Below are 17,723 nucleotides of genomic sequence, written 5' to 3' on the forward strand. Positions count from 1 at the left end.
TCATCTTCGTCGGCAAGTTATCTTTATGACATGTCCACCTTTGTCAATTGAAATTCTTCTGTCCCTTACTGCTCCTATTTAGTGCCCCCCTCCACCACTGCCTTTCCAGAAACTCTTTGATTTCTTCCTCAGCTCCTGACTATATTCCTTTTCACAATTGTGCCTGTTGTCACCTGCTTTTCTCCATGTTTTGTGAAATGGAAGGTTCTTTCACCACCGTGGGCCCAGTGCTGTAAATGACGTGGTGGCCGAGTGGTTAAGGCGATGGACTGCTAATCCATTGTGCTCTGCACGCGTGAGTTCAAATCTCATCCTCGTCTGCAAGTTATAGTCATGACATGTCCACCTTTGTCAATTGAATTCTTCTGTCCCTCAACCCTTACTGCTCCTATTTAGTGCCCCCCTCCACCACTGCCTTTCCAGCAACTCTTTGATTCCTTCCTCAGCTCCTGACTATATTCCTTTTCACAATTGTGCCTGTCGTCACCTGCTTTTCTCCATGTTTTGTGAAATGGAAGGTTCTTTCACCACCGTGGGCCCAGTGCTGTAAATGACGAGGTGGCCGAGTAGTTAAGGCGATGGACTGCTAATCCATTGTGCTGTGCACGCGTGAGTTCGAATCTCATCCTTGTCGGGAAGTTATCTTTATGACATGTCCACCTTTGTCAATTGAAATTCTTCTGTCCCTTACTGCTCCTATTTAGTGCCCCCCTCCACCACTGCCTTTCCAGCAACTCTTTGATTCCTTCCTCAGCTCCTGACTATATTCCTTTTCACAATTGTGCCTGTCGTCACCTGCTTTTCTCCATGTTTTGTGAAATGGAAGGTTCTTTCACCACCGTGGGCCCAGTGCTGTAAATGACGAGGTGGCCGAGTGGTTAAGGCGATCGACTGCTAATCCATTGTGCTCTGCAAGTGTGAGTTGGAATCTCATCCTCGTCGGCAAGTTATCTTTATGACATGTCCACCTTTGTCAAATGAAATTCTTCTGTCCCTCAACCCTTACTGCTCCGATTTAGTGCCCCCCTCCACCACTGCCTTTCCAGCAACTCTTTGATTCCTTCCTCAGCTCCTGACTATATTCCTTTTCACAATTGTGCCTGTCGTCACCTGCTTTTCTCCATGTTTTGTGAAATGGAAGGTTCTTTCACCACCGTGGGCCCAGTGCTGTAAAAGACGAGGTGGCCGAGTGGTTAAGGCGATGGACTGCTAATCCATTGTGCTCTGCACGCGTGAGTTCGACTCTCATCCTCGTCAGCAAGTTATCGTCATGACATGTCCACCTTTGTCAATTGAAATTCTTCTGTCCCTTACTGCTCCTATTTAGTGCCCCCCTCCACCACTGCCTTTCCGGAAACTCTTTGATTCCTTCCTCAGCTCCTGACTATATTCCTTTTCACAATTGTGCCTGTCGTCACCTGCTTTTCTCCATGTTTTGTGAAATGGAAGGTTCTTTCACCACCGTGGGCCCAGTGCTGTAAATGACGAGGTGGCCGAGTGGTTAAGGCGATGGACTGCTAATCCATTGTGCTCTGCACGCGTGAGTTCGACTCTCATCCTCGTCGGCAAGTTATCGTCATGACATGTCCACCTTTGTCAATTGAAATTCTTCTGTCCCTTACTGCTCCTATTTAGTGCCCCCCTCCACCACTGCCTTTCCAGCAACTCTTTGATTCCTTCCTCAGCTCCTGACTATATTCCTTTTCACAATTGTGCCTGTCGTCACCTGCTTTTCTCCATGTTTTGTGAAATGGAAGGTTCTTTCACCACCGTGGGCCCAGTGCTGTAAATGACGAGGTGGCCGAGTGGTTAAGGCGATGGACTGCTAATCCATTGTGCTCTGCACGCGTGAGTTCGACTCTCATCCTCGTCAGCAAGTTATCGTCATGACATGTCCACCTTTGTCAATTGAAATTCTTCTGTCCCTTACTGCTCCTATTTAGTGCCCCCCTCCACCACTGCCTTTCCGGAAACTCTTTGATTCCTTCCTCAGCTCCTGACTATATTCCTTTTCACAATTGTGCCTGTCGTCACCTGCTTTTCTCCATGTTTTGTGAAATGGAAGGTTCTTTCACCACCGTGGGCCCAGTGCTGTAAATGACGAGGTGGCCGAGTGGTTAAGGCGATGGACTGCTAATCCATTGTGCTCTGCACGCGTGAGTTCGACTCTCATCCTCGTCGGCAAGTTATCGTCATGACATGTCCACCTTTGTCAATTGAAATTCTTCTGTCCCTTACTGCTCCTATTTAGTGCCCCCCTCCACCACTGCCTTTCCAGCAACTCTTTGATTCCTTCCTCAGCTCCTGACTATATTCCTTTTCACAATTGTGCCTGTCGTCACCTGCTTTTCTCCATGTTTTGTGAAATGGAAGGTTCTTTCACCACCGTGGGCCCAGTGCTGTAAATGACGAGGTGGCCGAGTGGTTAAGGCGATGGACTGCTAATCCATTGTGCTCTGCACGCGTGAGTTCGAATCTCATCCTATTAGGCAAGTTATCTTTATGACATGTCCACCTTTTTTAATTGAAATTCTTTTGTCCCTTACTGCTCCTATTTAGTGCCCCCCTCCACCACTGCCTTTCCAGCAACTCTTTGATTCCTTCCTCAGCTCCTGACTATATTCCTTTTCACAATTGTGCCTGTCGTCACCTGCTTTTCTCCATGTTTTGTGAAATGGAAGGTTCTTTCACCACCGTGGGCCCAGTGCTGTAAATGACGAGGTGGCCGAGTGGTTAAGGCGATGGACTGCTAATCCATTGTGCTCTGCACGCGTGAGTTCGAATCTCATCCTATTAGGCAAGTTATCTTTATGACATGTCCACCTTTTTTAATTGAAATTCTTCTGTCCCTTACTGCTCCTATTTAGTGCCCCCCTCCACCACTGCCTTTCCAGCAACTCTTTGATTCCTTTCTCAGCTCCTGACTATATTCCTTTTCACAATTGTGCCTGTCGTCACCTGCTTTTCTCCATGTTTTGTGAAATGGAAGGTTCTTTCACCACCGTGGGCCCAGTGCTGTAAATGACGAGGTGGCCGAGTGGTTAAGGCGATGGACTGCTAATCCATTGTGCTCTGGACGCGTGAGTTCGAATCTCATCCTCGTCGGCAAGTTATAGTCATGACATGTCCACCTTTGTCAATTGAAATTCTTCTGTCCCTCAACCCTTACTGCTCCTATTTAGTGCCCCCCTCCACCACTGCCTTTCCAGCAACTCTTTGATTCCTTCCTCAGCTCCTGACTATATTCCTTTTCACAATTGTGCCTGTCGTCACCTGCTTTTCTCCATGTTTTGTGAAATGGAAGGTTCTTTCACCACCGTGGGCCAAGTGCTGTAAATGACGAGGTGGCCGAGTGGTTAAGGCGATGGACTGCTAATCCATTGTGCTCTGCACGCGTGATTTCGAATCTCATCCTCGTCGGCAAGTTATCTTTATGACATGTCCACCTTTGTCAATTGAAATTCTTCTGTCCCTTACTGCTCCTATTTAGTGCCCCCCTCAACCACTGCCTTTCCAGAAACTCTTTGATTCCTTCCTCAGCTCCTGACTATATTCCTTTTCACAATCGTGCCTGTCGTCACCTGCTTTTCTCCATGTTTTGTGAAATGGAAGGTTCTTTCACCACCGTGGGCCCAGTGCTGTAAATGAAGAGGTGGCTGAGTGGTTAAGGCGATGGACTGCTAATCCATTGTGCTCTGCACGCGTGAGTTTGAATCTCATCTTCGTCGGCAAGTTATCTTTATGACATGTCCACCTTTGTCAATTGAAATTCTTCTGTCCCTTACTGCTCCTATTTAGTGCCCCCCTCCACCACTGCCTTTCCAGAAACTCTTTGATTTCTTCCTCAGCTCCTGACTATATTCCTTTTCACAATTGTGCCTGTTGTCACCTGCTTTTCTCCATCTTTTGTGAAATGGAAGGTTCTTTCACCACCGTGGGCCCAGTGCTGTAAATGACGTGGTGGCCGAGTGGTTAAGGCGATGGACTGCTAATCCATTGTGCTCTGCACGCGTGAGTTCAAATCTCATCCTCGTCGGCAAGTTATAGTCATGACATGTCCACCTTTGTCAATTGAATTCTTCTGTCCCTCAACCCTTACTGCTCCTATTTAGTGCCCCCCTCCACCACTGCCTTTCCAGCAACTCTTTGATTCCTTCCTCAGCTCCTGACTATATTCCTTTTCACAATTGTGCCTGTCGTCACCTGCTTTTCTCCATGTTTTGTGAAATGGAAGGTTCTTTCACAACCGTGGGCCCAGTGCTGTAAATGACGAGGTGGCCGAGTGGTTAAGGCGATGGACTGCTAATCCATTGTGCTCAGCACGCGTGAGTTCGAATCTCATCTTCGTCGGCAAGTTATCTTTATGACATGTCCACCTTTGTCAATTGAAATTCTTCTGTCCCTTACTGCTCCTATTTAGTGCCCCCCTCCACCACTGCCTTTCCAGAAACTCTTTGATTTCTTCCTCAGCTCCTGACTATATTCCTTTTCACAATTGTGCCTGTTGTCACCTGCTTTTCTCCATGTTTTGTGAAATGGAAGGTTCTTTCACCACCGTGGGCCCAGTGCTGTAAATGACGAGGTGGCCGAGTGGTTAAGGCGATGGACTGCTAATCCATTGTGCTCTGCAAGCGTGATTTCGAATCTCATCCTCGTCGGCAAGTTATCTTTATGACATGTCCACCTTTGTCAATTGAAATTCTTCTGTCCCTTACTGCTCCTATTTAGTGCCCCCCTCAACCACTGCCTTTCCAGAAACTCTTTGATTCCTTCCTCAGCTCCTGACTATATTCCTTTTCACAATCGTGCCTGTCGTCACCTGCTTTTCTCCATGTTTTGTGAAATGGAAGGTTCTTTCACCACCGTGGGCCCAGTGCTGTAAATGAAGAGGTGGCTGAGTGGTTAAGGCGATGGACTGCTAATCCATTGTGCTCTGCACGCGTGAGTTCGAATCTCATCTTCGTCGGCAAGTTATCTTTATGACATGTCCACCTTTGTCAATTGAAATTCTTCTGTCCCTTACTGCTCCTATTTAGTGCCCCCCTCCACCACTGCCTTTCCAGAAACTCTTTGATTTCTTCCTCAGCTCCTGACTATATTCCTTTTCACAATTGTGCCTGTTGTCACCTGCTTTTCTCCATGTTTTGTGAAATGGAAGGTTCTTTCACCACCGTGGGCCCAGTGCTGTAAATGACGTGGTGGCCGAGTGGTTAAGGCGATGGACTGCTAATCCATTGTGCTCTGCACGCGTGAGTTCAAATCTCATCCTCGTCGGCAAGTTATAGTCATGACATGTCCACCTTTGTCAATTGAATTCTTCTGTCCCTCAACCCTTACTGCTCCTATTTAGTGCCCCCCTCCACCACTGCCTTTCCAGCAACTCTTTGATTCCTTCCTCAGCTCCTGACTATATTCCTTTTCACAATTGTGCCTGTCGTCACCTGCTTTTCTCCATGTTTTGTGAAATGGAAGGTTCTTTCACCACCGTGGGCCCAGTGCTGTAAATGACGAGGTGGCTGAGTAGTTAAGGCGATGGACTGCTAATCCATTGTGCTCTGCACGCGTGAGTTCGACTCTCATCCTCGTCAGCAAGTTATCGTCATGACATGTCCACCTTTGTCAATTGAAATTCTTCTGTCCCTTACTGCTCCTATTTAGTGCCCCCCTCCACCACTGCCTTTCCAGAAACTCTTTGATTCCTTCCTCAGCTCCTGACTATATTCCTTTTCACAATTGTGCCTGTCGTCACCTGCTTTTCTCCATGTTTTGTGAAATGGAAGGTTCTTTCACCACCGTGGGCCCAGTGCTGTAAATGACGAGGTGGCCGAGTGGTTAAGGCGATGGACTGCTAATCCATTGTGCTCTGCACGCGTGAGTTCGACTCTCATCCTCGTCAGCAAGTTATCGTCATGACATGTCCACCTTTGTCAATTGAAATTCTTCTGTCCCTTACTGCTCCTATTTAGTGCCCCCCTCCACCACTGCCTTTCCAGAAACTCTTTGATTCCTTCCTCAGCTCCTGACTATATTCCTTTTCACAATTGTGCCTGTCGTCACCTGCTTTTCTCCATGTTTTGTGAAATGGAAGGTTCTTTCACCACCGTGGGCCCAGTGCTGTAAATGACGAGGTGGCCGAGTGGTTAAGGCGATGGACTGCTAATCCATTGTGCTCTGCACGCGTGAGTTCGACTCTCATCCTCGTCGGCAAGTTATCGTCATGACATGTCCACCTTTGTCAATTGAAATTCTTCTGTCCCTTACTGCTCCTATTTAGTGCCCCCCTCCACCACTGCCTTTCCAGCAACTCTTTAATTCCTTCCTCAGCTCCTGACTATATTCCTTTTCACAATTGTGCCTGTCGTCACCTGCTTTTCTCCATGTTTTGTGAAATGGAAGGTTCTTTCACCACCGTGGGCCCAGTGCTGTAAATGACGAGGTGGCCGAGTGGTTAAGGCGATGGACTGCTAATCCATTGTGCTCTGGACGCGTGAGTTCGAATCTCATCCTCGTCGGCAAGTTATAGTCATGACATGTCCACCTTTGTCAATTGAAATTCTTCTGTCCCTCAACCCTTACTGCTCCCATTTAGTGCCCCCCTCCACCACTGCCTTTCCAGCAACTCTTTGATTCCTTCCTCAGCTCCTGACTATATTCCTTTTCACAATTGTGCCTGTCGTCACCTGCTTTTCTCCATGTTTTGTGAAATGGAAGGTTCTTTCACCACCGTGGGCCCAGTGCTGTAAATGACGAGGTGGCAGAGTGGTTAAGGCGATGGACTGCTAATCCATTGTGCTCTGCACGCGTGAGTTCGAATCTCATCCTTGTCGGGAAGTTATCTTTATGACATGTCCACCTTTGTCAATTGAAATTCTTCTGTCCCTTACTGCTCCTATTTAGTGCCCCCCTCCACCACTGCCTTTCCAGAAACTCTTTGATTCCTTCCTCAGCTCCTGACTATATTCCTTTTCACAATTGTGCCTGTCGTCACCTGCTTTTCTCCATGTTTTGTGAAATGGAAGGTTCTTTCACCACCGTGGGCCCAGTGCTGTAAATGACGAGGTGGCCGAGTGTTTAAGGCGATGGACTGCTAATCCATTGTGCTCTGCACGCGTGAGTTCGAATCTCATCCTCGTCGGCAAGTTATCTTTATGACATGTCCACCTTTGTCAATTGAAATTCTTCTGTCCCTCAACCCTTACTGCTCCTATTTAGTGCCCCCCTCCACCACTGCCTTTCCAGCAACTCTTTGATTCCTTCCTCAGCTCCTGACTATATTCCTTTTCACAATTGTGCCTGTCGTCACCTGCTTTTCTCCATGTTTTGTGAAATGGAAGGTTCTTTCACCACCGTGGGCCCAGTGCTGAAAATGACGAGGTGGCCGAGTGGTTAAGGCGATGGACTGCTAATCCATTGTGCTCTGCACGCGTGAGTTCGAATCTCATTCTCGTCGGCAAGTTATAGTCATGACATGTCCACCTTTGTCAATTGAAATTCTTCTGTCCCTCAACCCTTACTGCTCCTATTTAGTGCCCCCCTACACCACTGCCTTTCCAGCAACTCTTTGATTCCTTCCTCAGCTCCTGACTATATTCCTTTTCACAATTGTGCCTGTCGTCACCTGCTTTTCTCCATGTTTTGTGAAATGGAAGGTTCTTTCACCACCGTGGGCCCAGCGCTGTAAATGACGAGGTGGCCGAGTGGTTAAGGCGATGGACTGCTAATCCATTGTGCTCAGCACGCGTGAGTTCGAATCTCATCCTTGTCGGGAAGTTATCTTTATGACATGTCCACCTTTGTCAATTGAAATTCTTCTGTCCCTTACTGCTCCTATTTAGTGCCCCCCTCCACCACTGCCTTTCCAGAAACTCTTTGATTCCTTCCTCAGCTCCTGACTATATTCCTTTTCACAATTGTGCCTGTCGTCACCTGCTTTTCTCCATGTTTTGTGAAATGGAAGGTTCTTTCACCACCGTGGGCCCAGTGCTGTAAATGACGAGGTGGCCGAGTGGTTAAGGCGATGGACTGCTAATCCATTGTGCTCTGCACGCGTGAGTTCGACTCTCATCCTCGTCAGCAAGTTATCGTCATGACATGTCCACCTTTGTCAATTGAAATTCTTCTGTCCCTTACTGCTCCTATTTAGTGCCCCCCTCCACCACTGCCTTTCCAGAAACTCTTTGATTCCTTCCTCAGCTCCTGACTATATTCCTTTTCACAATTGTGCCTGTCGTCACCTGCTTTTCTCCATGTTTTGTGAAATGGAAGGTTCTTTCACCACCGTGGGCCCAGTGCTGTAAATGACGAGGTGGCCGAGTGGTTAAGGCGATGGACTGCTAATCCATTGTGCTCTGCACGCGTGAGTTCGACTCTCATCCTCGTCGGCAAGTTATCGTCATGACATGTCCACCTTTGTCAATTGAAATTCTTCTGTCCCTCAACCCTTACTGCTCCTATTTAGTGCCCCCCTCCACCACTGCCTTTCCAGCAACTCTTTGATTCCTTCCTCAGCTCCTGACTATATTCCTTTTCACAATTGTGCCTGTCGTCACCTGCTTTTCTCCATGTTTTGTGAAATGGAAGGTTCTTTCACCACCGTGGGCCCAGTGCTGTAAATGACGAGGTGGCCGAGTGGTTAAGGCGATGGACTGCTAATCCATTGTGCTCTGCACGCGTGAGTTCGAATCTCATCCTCTTAGGCATGTTATCTTTATGACATGTCCACCTTTGTCAATTGAAATTCTTCTGTCCCTTACTGCTCCTATTTAGTGCCCCCCTCCACCACTGCCTTTCCAGCAACTCTTTGATTCCTTCCTCAGCTCCTGACTATATTCCTTTTCACAATTGTGCCTGTCGTCACCTGCTTTTCTCCATGTTTTGTGAAATGGAAGGTTCTTTCACCACCGTGGGACCAGTGCTGTAAATGACGAGGTGGCCGAGTGGTAAAGGCAATGGACTGCTAATCCATTGTGCTCTGCATGCGTGAGTTCGAATCTCAACTTCGTTGGCAAGTTATCGTCATGACATGTCCACCTTTGTCAATTAAAATTATTCTGTCCCTCAACCCTTACTGCTCCTATTTAGTGCCCCCCTCCACCACTGACTTTCCAGAAACTCTTAGATTCCTTCCTCTGCTCATGACTATATTCCTTTTCACAATTGTGCCTGTCGTCACCTGCTTGTCTCCATGTTTTGTGAAATGGAAGGTTCTTTCACCACCGTGGGCCCAGTGCTGTAAATGACGAGGTGGCCGAGTGGTTAAGGCGATGGACTGCTAATCCATTGTGCTCTGCACGCGTGACTTCGACTCTCATCCTCGTCGGCAAGTTATCGTCATGACATGTCCACCTTTGTCAATTGAAATTCTTCTGTCCCTCAACCCTTACTGCTCCTATTTAGTGCCCCCCTCCACCACTGCCTTTCCAGCAACTCTTTGATTCCTTCCTCAGCTCCTGACTATATTCCTTTTCACAATTGTGCCTGTCGTCACCTGCTTTTCTCCATGTTTTGTGAAATGGAAGGTTCTTTCACCACCGTGGGCCCAGTGCTGTAAATGACGAGGTGGCCGAGTGGTTAAGGCGATGGACTGCTAATCCATTGTGCTCTGCACGCGTGAGTTCGAATCTCATCCTCTTAGGCATGTTATCTTTATGACATGTCCACCTTTGTCAATTGAAATTCTTCTGTCCCTTACTGCTCCTATTTAGTGCCCCCCTCCACCACTGCCTTTCCAGCAACTCTTTGATTCCTTCCTCAGCTCCTGACTATATTCCTTTTCACAATTGTGCCTGTCGTCACCTGCTTTTCTCCATGTTTTGTGAAATGGAAGGTTCTTTCACCACCGTGGGACCAGTGCTGTAAATGACGAGGTGGCCGAGTGGTAAAGGCAATGGACTGCTAATCCATTGTGCTCTGCATGCGTGAGTTCGAATCTCAACTTCGTTGGCAAGTTATCGTCATGACATGTCCACCTTTGTCAATTAAAATTATTCTGTCCCTCAACCCTTACTGCTCCTATTTAGTGCCCCCCTCCACCACTGACTTTCCAGAAACTCTTTGATTCCTTCCTCTGCTCATGACTATATTCCTTTTCACAATTGTGCCTGTCGTCACCTGCTTTTCTCCATTTTTTGTGAAATGGAAGGTTCTTTCACCACCGTGGGCCCAGTGCTGTAAATGACGAGGTGGCCGAGTGGTTAAGGCGATGGACTGCTAATCCATTGTGCTCTGCACGCGTGACTTCGACTCTCATCCTCGTCGGCAAGTTATCGTCATGACATGTCCACCTTTGTCAATTGAAATTCTTCTGTCCCTTACTGCTCCTATTTAGTGCCCCCCTCCACCACTGCCTTTCCAGCAACTCTTTGATTCCTTCCTCAGCTCCTGACTATATTCCTTTTCACAATTGTGCCTGTCGTCACCTGCTTTTCTCCATGTTTTGTGAAATGGAAGGTTCTTTCACCACCGTGGGCCCAGTGCTGTAAATGACGAGGTGGCCGAGTTTTTAAGGCGATGGACTGCTAATACATTGTGCTCTGCACGCGTGAGTTCGAATCTCATCCTCGTCGGCAAGTTATAGTCATGACATGTCCACCTTTGTCAATTGAAATTCTTCTGTCCCTCAACCCTTACTGCTCCTATTTAGTGCCCCCCTCCACCACTTTCTTTCCAGCAACTCTTTGATTCCTTCCTCAGCTCCTGACTATATTCCTTTTCACAATTGTGCCTGTCGTCACCTGCTTTTCTCCATGTTTTGTGAAATGGAAGGTTCTTTCACCACCGTGGGCCCAGTGCTGTAAATGACGAGGTGGCCGAGTGGTTAAGGCGATGGACTGCTAATCCATTGTGCTCTGCACGCGTGAGTTCGAATCTCATCCTCTTAGGCATGTTATCTTTATGACATGTCCACCTTTGTCAATTGAAATTCTTCTGTCCCTTACTGCTCCTATTTAGTGCCCCCCTCCACCACTGCCTTTCCAGCAACTCTTTGATTCCTTCCTCAGCTCCTGACTATATTCCTTTTCACAATTGTGCCTGTCGTCACCTGCTTTTCTCCATGTTTTGTGAAATGGAAGGTTCTTTCACCACCGTGGGACCAGTGCTGTAAATGACGAGGTGGCCGAGTGGTAAAGGCAATGGACTGCTAATCCATTGTGCTCCGCACGCGTGAGTTCGAATCTCAACTTCGTTGGCAAGTTATCGTCATGACATGTCCACCTTTGTCAATTAAAATTCTTCTGTCCCTTACTGCTCCTATTTAGTGCCCCCCTCCACCACTGCCTTTCCAGAAACTCTTTGATTCCTTCCTCAGCTCATGACTATATTCCTTTTCACAATTGTGCCTGTCGTCACCTGCTTGTCTCCATGTTTTGTGAAATGGAAGGTTCTTTCACCACCGTGGGCCCAGTGCTGTAAATGACGAGGTGGCAGAGTGGTAAAGGCAATGGACTGCTGATCCATTGTGCTCTGCACGCGTGATTTCGAATCTCAACTTCGTTGGCAAGTTATCGTCATGACATGTCCACCTTTGTCAATTAAAATTCTTCTGTCCCTTACTGCTCCTATTTAGAGCCCCCCTCCACCACTGCCTTTCCAGCAACTCTTTGATTCCTTCCTCAGCTCCTGACTATATTCCTTTTCACAATTGTGCCTGTCGTCACCTGCTTTTCTCCATGTTTTGTGAAATGGAAGGTTCTTTCACCACCGTGGGCCCAGTGCTGTAAATGACGAGGTGGCCGAGTGGTTAAGGCGATGGACTGCTAATCCATTGTGCTCTGCACGCGTGAGTTCGAATCTCATCCTCTTAGGCAAGTTATCTTTATGACATGTCCACCTTTGTCAATTGAAATTCTTCTGTCCCTTACTGCTCCTATTTAGTGCCCCCCTCCACCACTGCCTTTCCAGCAACTCTTTGATTCCTTCCTCAGCTCCTGACTATATTCCTTTTCACAATTGTGCCTGTCGTCACCTGCTTTTCTCCATGTTTTGTGAAATGGAAGGTTCTTTCACCACCGTGGGACCAGTGCTGTAAATGACGAGGTGTTCGAGTGGTAAAGGCAATGGACTGCTAATCCATTGTGCTCCGCACGCGTGAGTTCGAATCTCAACTTCGTTGGCAAGTTATCGTCATGACATGTCCACCTTTGTCAATTAAAATTCTTATGTCCCTTACTGCTCCTATTTAGAGCCCCCCTCCACCACTGCCTTTCCAGCAACTCTTTGATTCCTTCCTCAGCTCCTGACTATATTCCTTTTCACAATTGTGCCTGTCGTCACCTGCTTTTCTCCATGTTTTGTGAAATGGAAGGTTCTTTCACCACCGTGGGCCCAGTGCTGTAAATGACGAGGTGGCCGAGTGGTTAAGGCGATGCACTGCTAATCCATTGTGCTCTGCACGCGTGAGTTCGAATCTCATCCTCGTCGGCAAGTTATAGTCATGACATGTCCACCTTTGTCAATTGAAGTTCTTCTGTCCCTTACTGCTCCTATTTAGTGCCCCCCTCCACCACTGCCTTTCCAGCAACTCTTTGATTCCTTCCTCAGCTCCTGACTATATTCCTTTTCACAATTGTGCCTGTCGTCACCTGCTTTTCTCCATGTTTTGTGAAATGGAAGGTTTTTTCACCACCGTGGGACCAGTGCTATAAATGACGAGGTGGCCGAGTGGTAAAGGCAATGGACTGCTAATCCATTGTGCTCAGCACGCGTGAGTTCGAATCTCAACTTCGTTGGCAAGTTATCGTCATGACATGTCCACCTTTGTCAATTAAAATTCTTCTGTCCCTTACTGCTCCTATTTAGTGCCCCCCTCCACCACTGCCTTTCCAGAAACTCTTTGATTCCTTCCTCAGCTCATGACAATATTCCTTTTCACAATTGTGCCTGTCGTCACCTGCTTGTCTCCATGTTTTGTGAAATGGAAGGTTCTTTCACCACCGTGGGCCCAGTGCTGTAAATGACGAGGTGGCAGAGTGGTAAAGGCAATGGACTGCTGATCCATTGTGCTCTGCACGCGTGAGTTCGAATCTCAACTTCGTTGGCAAGTTATCGTCATGACATGTCCACCTTTGTCAATTAAAATTCTTCTGTCCCTTACTGCTCCTATTTAGAGCCCCCCTCCACCACTGCCTTTCCAGCAACTCTTTGATTCCTTCCTCAGCTCCTGACTATATTCCTTTTCACAATTGTGCCTGTCGTCACCTGCTTTTCTCCATGTTTTGTGAAATGGAAGGTTCTTTCACCACCGTGGGCCCAGTGCTGTAAATGACGAGGTGGCCGAGTTTTTAAGGCGATGGACTGCTAATACATTGTGCTCTGCACGCGAGTTCGAATCTCATCCTCGTCGGCAAGTTATAGTCATGACATGTCCACCTTTGTCAATTGAAATTCTTCTGTCCCTCAACCCTTACTGCTCCTATTTAGTGCCCCCCTCCACCACTTTCTTTCCAGCAACTCTTTGATTCCTTCCTCAGCTCCTGACTATATTCCTTTTCACAATTGTGCCTGTCGTCACCTGCTTTTCTCCATGTTTTGTGAAATGGAAGGTTCTTTCACCACCGTGGGCCCAGCGCTGTAAATGACGAGGTGGCCGAGTGGTTAAGGCGATGGACTGCTAATCCATTGTGCTCAGCACGCGTGAGTTCGAATCTCATCCTTGTCGGGAAGTTATCTTTATGACATGTCCACCTTTGTCAATTGAAATTCTTCTGTCCCTTACTGCTCCTATTTAGTGCCCCCCTCCACCACTGCCTTTCCAGAAACTTTTTGATTCCTTCCTCAGCTCCTGACTATATTCCTTTTCACAATTGTGCCTGTCGTCACCTGCTTTTCTCCATGTTTTGTGAAATGGAAGGTTCTTTCACCACCGTGGGCCCAGTGCTGAAAATGACGAGGTGGCTGAGTGGTTAAGGCGATGGACTGCTAATCCATTGTGCTCTGCACGCGTGAGTTCGACTCTCATCCTCGTCGGCAAGTTATCGTCATGACATGTCCACCTTTGTCAATTGAAATTCTTCTGTCCCTTACTGCTCCTATTTAGTGCCCCCCTCCACCACTGCCTTTCCAGAAACTCTTTGATTCCTTCCTCAGCTCCTGACTATATTCCTTTTCACAATTGTGCCTGTCGTCACCTGCTTTTCTCCATGTTTTGTGAAATGGAAGGTTCTTTCACCACCGTGGGCCCAGTGCTGTAAATGACGAGGTGGCCGAGTGGTTAAGGCGATGGACTGCTAATCCATTGTGCTCTGCACGCGTGAGTTCGAATCTCATCCTCGTCGGCAAGTTATCTTTATGACATGTCCACCTTTGTCAATTGAAATTCTTCTGTCCCTTACTGCTCCTATTTAGTGCCCCCCTCCACCACTGCCTTTCCAGCAACTCTTTGATTCCTTTCTCAGCTCCTGACTATATTCCTTTTCACAATTGTGCCTGTCGTCACCTGCTTTTCTCCATGTTTTGTGAAATGGAAGGTTCTTTCACCACCGTGGGCCCAGTGCTGAAAATGACGAGGTGGCCGAGTGGTTAAGGCGATGGACTGCTAATCCATTGTGCTCTGGACGCGTGAGTTCGAATCTCATTCTCGTCGGCAAGTTATAGTCATGACATGTCCACCTTTGTCAATTGAAATTCTTCTGTCCCTCAACCCTTACTGCTCCTATTTAGTGCCCCCCTACACCACTGCCTTTCCAGCAACTCTTTGATTCCTTCCTCAGCTCCTGAATATATTCCTTTTCACAATTGTGCCTGTCGTCACCTGCTTTTCTCCATGTTTTGTGAAATGGAAGGTTCTTTCACCACCGTGGGCCCAGCGCTGTAAATGACGAGGTGGCCGAGTGGTTAAGGCGATGGACTGCTAATCCATTGTGCTCAGCACGCGTGAGTTCGAATCTCATCCTTGTCGGGAAGTTATCTTTATGACATGTCCACCTTTGTCAATTGAAATTCTTCTGTCCCTTACTGCTCCTATTTAGTGCCCCCCTCCACCACTGCCTTTCCAGAAACTCTTTGATTCCTTCCTCAGCTCCTGACTATATTCCTTTTCACAATTGTGCCTGTCGTCACCTGCTTTTCTCCATGTTTTGTGAAATGGAAGGTTCTTTCACCACCGTGGGCCCAGTGCTGTAAATGACGAGGTGGCCGAGTGGTTAAGGCGATGGACTGCTAATCCATTGTGCTCTGCACGCGTGAGTTCGAATCTCATCCTCGTCGGCAAGTTATCTTTATGACATGTCCACCTTTGTCAATTGAAATTCTTCTGTCCCTTACTGCTCCTATTCAGTGCCCCCCTCCACCACTGCCTTTCCAGCAACTCTTTGATTCCTTCCTCAGCTCCTGACTATATTCCTTTTCACAATTGTGCCTGTCGTCACCTGCTTTTCTCCATGTTTTGTGAAATGGAAGGTTCTTTCACCACCGTGGGCCCAGTGCTGTAAATGATGAGGTGGCCGAGTGGTTAAGGCGATGGACTGCTAATCCATTGTGCTCTGCACGCGTGAGTTTGAATCTCATCCTTGTCGGCAAGTTATCTTTATGACATGTCCACCTTTGTCAATTGAAATTCTTCTGTCCCTTACTGCTCCTATTTAGTGCCCCCCTCCACCACTGCCTTTCCAGCAACTCTTTGATTCCTTCCTCAGCTCCTGACTATATTCCTTTTCACAATTGTGCCTGTCGTCACCTGCTTTTCTCCATGTTTTGTGAAATGGAAGGTTCTTTCACCACCGTGGGCCCAGTGCTGTGAATGACGAGGTGGCCGAGTGGTTAAGGCGATGGACTGCTAATCCATTGTGCTCTGGACGCGTGAGTTCGAATCTCATCCTCGTCGGCAAGTTATAGTCATGACATGTCCACCTTTGTCAATTGAAATTCTTCTGTCCCTTACTGCTCCTATTTAGTGCCCCCCTCCACCACTGCCTTTCCAGAAACTCTTTGATTCCTTCCTCAGCTCCTGACTATATTCCTTTTCACAATTGTGCCTGTCGTCACCTGCTTTTCTCCATGTTTTGTGAAATGGAAGGTTCTTTCACCACCGTGGGCCCAGTGCTGTAAATGACGAGGTGGCCGAGTGGTTAAGGCGATGGACTGCTAATCCATTGTGCTCTGTACGCGTGAGTTCGACTCTCATCCTCGTCGGCAAGTTATCGTCATGACATGTCCACCTTTGTCAATTGAAATTCTTCTGTCCCTTACTGCTCCTATTTAGTGCCCCCCTCCACCACTGCCTTTCCAGCAACTCTTTGATTCCTTCCTCAGCTCCTGACTATATTCCTTTTCACAATTGTGCCTGTCGTCACCTGCTTTTCTCCATGTTTTGTGAAATGGAAGGTTCTTTCACCACCGTGGGCCCAGTGCTGTAAATGACGAGGTGGCCGAGTGGTTAAGGCGATGGACTGCTAATCCATTGTGCTCTGGACGCGTGAGTTCGAATCTCATCCTCGTCGGCAAGTTATAGTCATGACATGTCCACCTTTGTCAATTGAAATTCTTCTGTCCCTTAACCCTTACTGCTCCCATTTAGTGCCCCCCTCCACCACTGCCTTTCCAGCAACTCTTTGATTCCTTCCTCAGCTCCTGACTATATTCCTTTTCACAATTGTGCCTGTCGTCACCTGCTTTTCTCCATGTTTTGTGAAATGGAAGGTTCTTTCACCACCGTGGGCCCAGTGCTGTAAATGACGAGGTGGCAGAGTGGTTAAGGCGATGGACTGCTAATCCATTGTGCTCTGCACGCGTGAGTTCAAATCTCATCCTTGTCGGGAAGTTATCTTTATGACATGTCCACCTTTGTCAATTGAAATTCTTCTGTCCCTTACTGCTCCTATTTAGTGCCCCCCTCCACCACTGCCTTTCCAGAAACTCTTTGATTCCTTCCTCAGCTCCTGACTATATTCCTTTTCACAATTGTGCCTGTCGTCACCTGCTTTTCTCCATGTTTTGTGAAATGGAAGGTTCTTTCACCACCGTGGGCCCAGTGCTGTAAATGACGAGGTGGCCGAGTGTTTAAGGCGATGGACTGCTAATCCATTGTGCTCTGCACGCGTGAGTTCGAATCTCATCCTCGTCGGCAAGTTATCTTTATGACATGTCCACCTTTGTCAATTGAAATTCTTCTGTCCCTCAACCCTTACTGCTCCTATTTAGTGCCCCCCTCCACCACTGCCTTTCCAGCAACTCTTTGATTCCTTCCTCAGCTCCTGACTATATTCCTTTTCACAATTGTGCCTGTCGTCACCTGCTTTTCTCCATGTTTTGTGAAATGGAAGGTTCTTTCACCACCGTGGGCCCATTGCTGTAAATGACGAGGTGGCCGAGTGGTTAAGGCGATGGACTGCTAATCCATTGTGCTCTGCACGCGTGAGTTCGACTCTCATCCTCGTCAGCAAGTTATCGTCATGACATGTCCACATTTGTCAATTGAAATTCTTCTGTCCCTTACTGCTCCTATTTAGTGCCCCCCTCCACCACTGCCTTTCCAGAAACTCTTTGATTCCTTCCTCAGCTCCTGACTATATTCCTTTTCACAATTGTGCCTGTCGTCACCTGCTTTTCTCCATGTTTTGTGAAATGGAAGGTTCTTTCACCACCGTGGGCCCAGTGCTGTAAATGACGAGGTGGCTGAGTGGTTAAGGCGATGGACTGCTAATCCATTGTGCTCTGCACGCGTGAGTTCGACTCTCATCCTCGTCGGCAAGTTATCGTCATGACATGTCCACCTTTGTCAATTGAAA

The 17,723-nt window shown here is 47.6% G+C and overlaps 19 non-coding genes across 19 annotated transcripts; all 19 read left to right on the top strand.

Moving 5' to 3' along the window:
* The first annotated feature begins 238 nt into the window (after nucleotides 1-238).
* Nucleotides 239-320, top strand: trnas-gcu (transfer RNA serine (anticodon GCU)). Its single transcript has one exon. It is a non-coding gene; the product is annotated as a tRNA-Ser (tRNA).
* An 855-nt stretch (nucleotides 321-1,175) lies between these two features.
* trnas-gcu (transfer RNA serine (anticodon GCU)) lies at nucleotides 1,176-1,257 on the top strand. Its single transcript has one exon. It is a non-coding gene; the product is annotated as a tRNA-Ser (tRNA).
* Nucleotides 1,258-1,483: 226 nt separating this feature from the next.
* Nucleotides 1,484-1,565, top strand: trnas-gcu (transfer RNA serine (anticodon GCU)). Its single transcript has one exon. It is a non-coding gene; the product is annotated as a tRNA-Ser (tRNA).
* A 226-nt stretch (nucleotides 1,566-1,791) lies between these two features.
* On the top strand, nucleotides 1,792-1,873 carry trnas-gcu (transfer RNA serine (anticodon GCU)). Its single transcript has one exon. It is a non-coding gene; the product is annotated as a tRNA-Ser (tRNA).
* A 226-nt stretch (nucleotides 1,874-2,099) lies between these two features.
* trnas-gcu (transfer RNA serine (anticodon GCU)) lies at nucleotides 2,100-2,181 on the top strand. The gene has a single exon. It is a non-coding gene; the product is annotated as a tRNA-Ser (tRNA).
* Nucleotides 2,182-3,954: 1,773 nt separating this feature from the next.
* Nucleotides 3,955-4,036, top strand: trnas-gcu (transfer RNA serine (anticodon GCU)). Its single transcript has one exon. It is a non-coding gene; the product is annotated as a tRNA-Ser (tRNA).
* A 232-nt stretch (nucleotides 4,037-4,268) lies between these two features.
* trnas-gcu (transfer RNA serine (anticodon GCU)) lies at nucleotides 4,269-4,350 on the top strand. The gene has a single exon. It is a non-coding gene; the product is annotated as a tRNA-Ser (tRNA).
* An 842-nt stretch (nucleotides 4,351-5,192) lies between these two features.
* trnas-gcu (transfer RNA serine (anticodon GCU)) lies at nucleotides 5,193-5,274 on the top strand. The gene has a single exon. It is a non-coding gene; the product is annotated as a tRNA-Ser (tRNA).
* A 540-nt stretch (nucleotides 5,275-5,814) lies between these two features.
* On the top strand, nucleotides 5,815-5,896 carry trnas-gcu (transfer RNA serine (anticodon GCU)). The gene has a single exon. It is a non-coding gene; the product is annotated as a tRNA-Ser (tRNA).
* Nucleotides 5,897-6,122: 226 nt separating this feature from the next.
* Nucleotides 6,123-6,204, top strand: trnas-gcu (transfer RNA serine (anticodon GCU)). The gene has a single exon. It is a non-coding gene; the product is annotated as a tRNA-Ser (tRNA).
* Nucleotides 6,205-7,368: 1,164 nt separating this feature from the next.
* trnas-gcu (transfer RNA serine (anticodon GCU)) lies at nucleotides 7,369-7,450 on the top strand. The gene has a single exon. It is a non-coding gene; the product is annotated as a tRNA-Ser (tRNA).
* Nucleotides 7,451-7,683: 233 nt separating this feature from the next.
* Nucleotides 7,684-7,765, top strand: trnas-gcu (transfer RNA serine (anticodon GCU)). The gene has a single exon. It is a non-coding gene; the product is annotated as a tRNA-Ser (tRNA).
* Nucleotides 7,766-7,991: 226 nt separating this feature from the next.
* Nucleotides 7,992-8,073, top strand: trnas-gcu (transfer RNA serine (anticodon GCU)). The gene has a single exon. It is a non-coding gene; the product is annotated as a tRNA-Ser (tRNA).
* Nucleotides 8,074-8,299: 226 nt separating this feature from the next.
* Nucleotides 8,300-8,381, top strand: trnas-gcu (transfer RNA serine (anticodon GCU)). The gene has a single exon. It is a non-coding gene; the product is annotated as a tRNA-Ser (tRNA).
* A 5,194-nt stretch (nucleotides 8,382-13,575) lies between these two features.
* On the top strand, nucleotides 13,576-13,657 carry trnas-gcu (transfer RNA serine (anticodon GCU)). The gene has a single exon. It is a non-coding gene; the product is annotated as a tRNA-Ser (tRNA).
* Nucleotides 13,658-14,191: 534 nt separating this feature from the next.
* Nucleotides 14,192-14,273, top strand: trnas-gcu (transfer RNA serine (anticodon GCU)). Its single transcript has one exon. It is a non-coding gene; the product is annotated as a tRNA-Ser (tRNA).
* A 541-nt stretch (nucleotides 14,274-14,814) lies between these two features.
* On the top strand, nucleotides 14,815-14,896 carry trnas-gcu (transfer RNA serine (anticodon GCU)). Its single transcript has one exon. It is a non-coding gene; the product is annotated as a tRNA-Ser (tRNA).
* A 226-nt stretch (nucleotides 14,897-15,122) lies between these two features.
* Nucleotides 15,123-15,204, top strand: trnas-gcu (transfer RNA serine (anticodon GCU)). The gene has a single exon. It is a non-coding gene; the product is annotated as a tRNA-Ser (tRNA).
* Nucleotides 15,205-17,292: 2,088 nt separating this feature from the next.
* Nucleotides 17,293-17,374, top strand: trnas-gcu (transfer RNA serine (anticodon GCU)). Its single transcript has one exon. It is a non-coding gene; the product is annotated as a tRNA-Ser (tRNA).
* Nucleotides 17,375-17,723: the final 349 nt, after the last annotated feature.

Source organism: Osmerus eperlanus, chromosome 11 (assembly GCF_963692335.1).
Source record: "Osmerus eperlanus chromosome 11, fOsmEpe2.1, whole genome shotgun sequence".
Taxonomy (NCBI): Eukaryota; Metazoa; Chordata; class Actinopteri; order Osmeriformes; family Osmeridae; genus Osmerus; species Osmerus eperlanus.